General features: G+C 41.3%; 1 non-coding gene across 1 annotated transcript; it reads right to left on the minus strand.

Moving 5' to 3' along the window:
* Positions 1–333: 333 nt before the first annotated feature.
* LOC141593361 (small nucleolar RNA R71) lies at positions 334–440 on the minus strand. The gene has a single exon (XR_012521450.1). It is a non-coding gene; the product is annotated as a small nucleolar RNA R71 (small nucleolar RNA).
* Between the last annotated feature and the right edge of the window lie 6,593 nt (positions 441–7,033).

Consider the following 7,033-nt stretch of genomic DNA (forward strand, 5'->3'; position numbering starts at 1 on the left):
AATCTCTATAAAGGATTCCCATTACCAGGGACGGACGGAAAATTCGAGCCGAAACCGTCCTATATCAACTTGGTTGAGAGAAACCAATTCGGGGGAGCTGCAAATGAAGATGCAGCTAAGCACATGGAGACATTCATCAATTATTGTTGTTCCATACCCCCACAAACCGGTGTGACCCAGGACCAGATGAAGGAAACGATGTTTATATTCTCTCTTCGTGATGCTGCAAGGGAGTGGTACAGAGACCTGGATTGAGCTGCTAATGGGATCACTGACTGGAATTCTTTGGCCCTAGCATTCTACAAGAAATATTTCTCTGCCTCGAAGACTAATGCCATTAGAGCTCAGATCACGAGCTTTAAACAGGGTCCTGATGAGAACTTTCATGAGGCGTGGGTCCGTTTCAAGAAGCTGGTGCGAACCATTCCGCATCATGGGTTCGAAAAATGGAGTCTATGCAATCAATTTTATAATGGGCTTTATGACGATCAGAGGGCTATCCTGGATGCGGCAGCAAATGGTAGATTCCAGGAGAATGTTGGAGAGACTAAAGGGTGGAAGATTATTGATGATTTGGCCACCCATAAAGCTGAGTATGGAAATTCAAGGGGAAATCAAAGGAGGAGTGCTGAATCCACTTCTGTAGCCGCATTAGAAGCTCTCACGGCGAGATTTGATAAGTACGAGTTGGGAGGAGCTTCGAAAGGAGGGATCTATCATGTGAATGCTGTTTCAGACGGTCCTTTCGTCTGCAAGAGATGTGGAGGAGAAGGACATGTTTCAGACAACTGTCCTAATCCCTATGAGTCTTATGCTGCCTTTCAACATTATAGGCAGACAAACACTTATTTTGAGCCGAATACCCATCCTAACTTGAGGTGGAGTAGCCAAAATGTCCTGAATCCAACTCCACCTCCACAGCAGCAGCAGCAATAGAATTATGTGCCCCCTCATAAGCAGCAGCAGCCATACCAAAAGCCTCCGTATATTCCTCAGCAGCAGCAGCAGTCCCAAGGATCTGAATTTGCCGAATTGAAAAACTTGTTGCTGAAAGAGTCTCAAGCTAGAGAGGTCGGGATGAAGATGTTAGAGAGCCAAATTGCTCAATTGGCAAGCAAGAATACAACTCGAGCTCCGGGACATTTACCGACGCAGACGGATCAAAAGGAGACCCTTAATGCCATTACTTTGAGGAGTGGGTCTACCCTTGATGGACCCGCTATGGTTGAGGATGTCTTTGAAAAAGATGAGGCGGGAACCGAAGTAAGAAGAAGGTGGAACGAAAAGTGGAAAGAAAAAGACGATTACAGGTATATCGGTCGATCGATCGATATACCGATCGATCGACGATCCGCGAGATACTGAGCTTCGGTCTGTAGAAGTCGGATCGATCGACCGACCAACATGGTCGATCGGCAGTGGTGGCGATATTGAGTCTTTTCGTCCTCCAATGCCAGACAACTTGAGGGACCACTTGTTTCGGGGCACGACTACTCCGAAAATATTGAGGCAAGGCCCAAATGCTGATGGGTCGGTCCCGGTTCCGAAATATGACCCGATGACGATTAATGGATCATTTTTTAGACGGTCTGAAGAAGGGTCAAGCTACAACAAAGAGAAGGTAGTGGATTTTCAACCTAAGTCCACCTATGCCGACATGAGAGACTTAGAGGAGAGGGCTAAGTTACTTCTTTCAGCCCCCTATCCAGAGAGATTAGTGCCGACGAAGGAACAGGTATCGTTTAATAAATTTGAAAATTTTATTCGTAGCTTAAACGTACAAGTTCCTTTTCTTGAGTTAGTTAATGAAGTGTCTGCTTACATGTAATTTATGAAGCAACTATTGTCTAAGAAGAAGTCACTTGAAACTGTGCATTTTGTCGCACTAACTGAGGAGTCATGCTCTTATTTGACCCACACTGCACCCCATAAGCTAGAAGACCCAGGTAGTTTTTCAGTCTCATGTAGTATTGGCACCTTTTCTATTGAGAAGGCCTTGTGTGACCTAGGAGCCAGTATTAGTGTAATGCCCTTGAGTCTTGCCAGGAAGTTGAAATTGACTAGGTTTGCAGTTACCAACATGATAGTACAGATGGTTTATCGATCTGCGGTCCAGCCTATAGGAGTCTTAGAGGACATTCCTGTGCAAATAGGAAAGTTCTTTTTCCCTGTTGACTTCGTTGTACTAGATATGCCCGAGGATGCCCACATTCCTATCATTTTGGGTAGACCATTTCTGCACACTGCTGGTGCAGTTATTGATGTTGGTTCAGGGACTTTGACCTTCAAAGTAGGAAAGCACTCCATTGTCTTTGCCCAGACGGCTAAGAAGAAAGATCCCATGTGGCCTGTCACTTGTAACACGGTTTCTGAAAAGAAGTCTTATTTTGTACATCCTGACTTGCCTGTCTCTATGCCTATTTCTGCTGTAACACCTCCGCCCCAGATTGGGAGAAAATTGGAGGAAGATTCTTCTGTTTTGGATGTTGTAGGAGCTGGTTTGGGGAAGGAAGAGCCGCATGTTGCTCCAGCTGTGAGGGAGCCGATCGTTCAAAGAGGCAGTCTAGGATGTCTTAGCTATGGCATAGATGAGGAGCCAGATGATGAGCCAGTCAAAGCGACGGAGTCCGACTTGGATTCTGATGAGCCATAAGAGGTCATTGATTGGGGAGATGCTGAAGCCGTTGATCCGTTGAGTTTAGCGGATGTTGGAGTTGAGAAGAGTGCAGCTGAGGAGATGAGCACTGTAAAGGCTACCTCTTGTAGCCAAAAGCCGAGCAAGTGGACCATTCCGTGGCCGTTCTTGATCAACTATTAGTTGATTGAGACTTTACATACATTTTATTGCTTTTTAAGACTATTTATCGTTTTTGCGTGTGCGCGAGACTTCGCATTTTAATTAGTTTGCTTAGGATTTTATACACTTTAGACTATTGCTTTGGGTTTTACGCAATTTTGGGCACGTTATTGTGTGTATTTACAGGTTCATAGACCTTGATAGCTCAATTTATTGAGCTAATTCGAAGAAATCAAAAAGTTACAGCAGGTATTGCAGTCGATCGACTAGCCTGTGTGGTCGATCGACTGAGCTGCGATTTCCAGGAGCTTCTATTCCTGTTCACCTTGGTCGATCGATTGGGTAATGTGGTCGATCGACCGCTTTCGCTGCTGTACCTGTTTTTCGATAATTCCCCTGCTGAGTTTTGTCGATTTGCGGATTTGAGGGAGTCTTTTCTCCACTTTATTCTCCGTTTCGTTTCTGTTTTCTTCTGTTCCTTTATTTTACACATAATTTTGCGCTTCATAAATTGCTTTCTCGGAATTACACGTGGTATTGTTTGTCTTTTCAGGTACTTATTGGTAGCACTGCTGGCTGTTGAAACCTCTTAGCTCACGCTGGTTTGGGGAGGTTTCCTTTTGCTGCGCTTAAAGTCTTGTGAGTTTCCGAGTTCTTACTTCATGTCTTATGTAGTTAATTTCACGCAAATTCCCGTTTTCCTTTTATTTCATTACATGATTTTGCACAATGGGGACATTGTGTGATTTGGTTTGGGGAAGGGTTTTGCGTTGCATTTCATTTGCTTGCATTCACGTTTACATTTTGTCTTTCATTGTTGTATTTCAATGATGACATTGCATTTTCAGCCGTTTATGCCTAAGCCTTGCTAATTGACATGTTATTAGTAGAATCATATGCATAGTCTACGAGTTTTCGTTAATATTTTGCTGGACTTGAGACTTGACTTAGAATTTTGGCAGACTACATCATATTCAGAGAATTGGAGCCTATAACTGGTGTCATCTATGACCAGTTTATCTAGGATTGTGAGTAGTTACTCCTTATAAGACATGTTACATCAATTTGCATAAATATGAACTTAATCTGCTTTATACCTTTATACATTTGGTTCGTGGTTAGTTGACACATGTGGAAGAGGTTTCCTTTATTCGTTTAGCCCATAAACTCCACACTGCCAGAAATAGCCTTTTTGTCCCGTTACTACATCCTACATTTAGCCTGCCCCTGTCAAGCTAGTAGTTTAGTTTTGGGATTGTTACTACGTTTTTGGTGGCATATGCTCATTTTGAGATGTTGTTGGGAAGATGAAAAAGGAAGGGAAAAGAAGAAAGAAAAAATATAGAATTGAAAAGAAAAAGAAAAAGAAAGAGGAACGCATGTGTACTGTAGAGGACGGTCGATCGACTGGCCTCATTGGTCGATCGACTGATGCCCGAGAAGAAAAAAAAATCAATTCGCATAATTCAAAGTCTTTATTATATGGCGATTTTTGCTCCCATGTTTCGTTCATATCTTATGGGGAGTTGATTAATTACGGAGATTGTGAGTTTTGTGCTTGCTAATAGCACCGTGTCGATTGAAGATTTTGAGTAAGGAATTGGATGTTGTCATATGGTTCTGTTTAGGTACTAGCTTGATCACCTATGCCTCCACATTTCCATAAATGTTTTGCCTCTTCTTACCCATTACCTCACATATCCAAATTTACCTCGGCATGTGTCATGGTCTTTTGTTTGGTTGGAATGCATATGTACGGTTGTAGAGATTACTTTCATATTAGATTGCAAGCATGTTCTTATAGGTCGTAGTTAGGTGAGAGTCACTACAAAATGAATTCTTTCTATCTTCACATATACTCACCTGTATTTATTGAGCGATCTGAGCGACCCGTGAGAGTCCAATTTGATAAGTCTCTACAGTTGACGGTTCAGCAGTTTTTAATGACTTCATAACTCGTTTGCATGATTCATATTTCTAATTAATTGTTAGTTGCTGCATTAAATTGGTTTAGGCTTTATAGTTGCATTTCGCTCTGAGATTGAACTCGTTCCATTAGGTCTTAGGATCGAGTCTAGTTCTTGCTTGGGGACAAGCAAGGGTTTGGTTTGGGGAAGTTTGATGCGTGTCATTTATATGATGTTTTACACCTCATTTTACACGCATTTCAGAGCTCATTTATGTAGTTTATGCTACTATTCTCCTTATTTCCGTCTACTTTCGTGTTTTTGTACATTAATGCAGAAATGTGAAGAATCCGGCGGAAATCAAGCTAAATCCGTCCCCGAGTACAATGCATTGCATTTGTCATGAAGTATTTACTCAAGGAACGAGCTTGGTGTGCATTTCGAGACCCGAAAGACAAATCCACGAGAATTTAGAAGTCAAGTATCAACTACTTGATCGATCGATCACGCCCTTAGTCGATCGACCGGATCACAGTTCCAGTAGCTCTGTTTATTACAGATCCGATCGATCGACCGGTCACAGTGGTCGATCGACCAAGCCGCTAATCTGCGTGAATTAATAGAACGAGGAATAGGAAGCCCATTGTGTTTTAGGTTTTGAGAATAAAGTTACGTGATATTTCTATATAACGTAACCTGCTCATCCATATACGATCATCTAGTTTTTATCAAGTATCAATTAGTTTATCATAAAATTTTAGGGTTCATTAGTTTAGAATAATTCCTTTCAATACAATTTACTTTTGCATTCGGTTTTTGATCTTCCTCCCTGCTTTTACGGTATTCTTCTGCTCTTAATTCAGTTTTATCACTCTATTTGTTCATAGATTAGAAATTGCTAGATTAGTTTCCCGAAGCCGATATTATCGTTTTATGTTATTTGTTTGTTTAATTATTTCAATCATGAATTCAGTAGTTTTATTCCTTAATCTCATTGTTGTTTTCGTCGTAGTCATGAGTAGCTAAATACCTTGTGCTAGGATGTAGGGAATCTGTAGAAGTAGGCGGCGTAGAATTGTATGACCTGAAATCGCGTCATGGTCGATCGACTGGGTTCCCTGGTCGATCGACTGGCCACGTGAGGTTTACTTCGTTTTAATTAATTTAATTGCTATGTTTGACGAATCGAGTGCACGCGACTAGTTGAATGTTTAGGAATTGACCGACCCAATAAAGATCGAAAGATAGGGAAGGGAGATAGCCTACCTAATTAAGACGACTGAATTATTAAGATCGAGAGATGAGTTAATTTAGCCTTTTTAGCCACTTTTCAGGACGAAAGTCAGTATTAGTGATATTAGGGACCTGTAGCGAGATCGAAAGATGCTACCTGTTAAGAATGGACCGAGAGGACTTCTTATTTTCCCGTCTCACGTGTTTGTTTTAGACCTACCTAGTATACTGCCGCCGAAACTATAGTGAACCGACCATCTTAGCACCCTTTTAATATTTGTTTTCATCCGTTTATTTAGTTTATTGTCTTTTACTGCCTTTAGCTATAGACCAAATCAAATCAAACCCCCACATTTGTTACTTTAAAGACTAAAATTAGACAACTAATAATTGCATCGCCTCCCTGTGGTTCGACCCTGTTACCACTAGCTTCTGTTAGTTTTAATAGGTATTATAAATTTTATCTTTGGTGCACACAACAACGGTCATCACGCGCATTACATAATGTCCAAACATATCAAGCACGTATCAAACTAGCCTTCAACAAAAGGGTCAAGCCAAGGAACATCAAGGAAGGAGACTTAGTACTCAAGTCGATTAGAGCTCTTTTACCTGTCGATCCACGAGGAAAATTTAAACCTAATTGGGCCGGGCCATTTCTAGTCAAGTCCATACTTCCAGGGGGTGCGGTTAGAATCACAGACCTAGATGGGAATGAATTTGCCAACCCGACGAACCTTGACCAACTAAAGCGGTATTATGCCTAGAATAGGAACAAAAACACGCCTCGCGTAACCTCACGTGTCGCTCTTGTGGCACTAAATAAAAGGCCCCTGGCCAAGCTAAAATAAGCTAATGTCACCATGCTCTTGCATTTTGACAATCTGTCATCCTCATATCATCAAATAAACTAAATTGCACCTTAAGAGTAAGTAAAAAGCTCATGCTTATTTTCTAAGTTCATTACAAGCTCTTGCTTAGAACAATTGTTCTTTTACATTTACCCGAACTATGCGCAAGGGTTTGATTTCATTTTTTTAATGAATACGTAGGCAATCCTTCGCAGGATACAACCCATTAATTTTAAAATGTAAAT

This window comes from Silene latifolia, chromosome 7 (assembly GCF_048544455.1).
Source record: "Silene latifolia isolate original U9 population chromosome 7, ASM4854445v1, whole genome shotgun sequence".
NCBI classification, from domain to species: Eukaryota; Viridiplantae; Streptophyta; class Magnoliopsida; order Caryophyllales; family Caryophyllaceae; genus Silene; species Silene latifolia.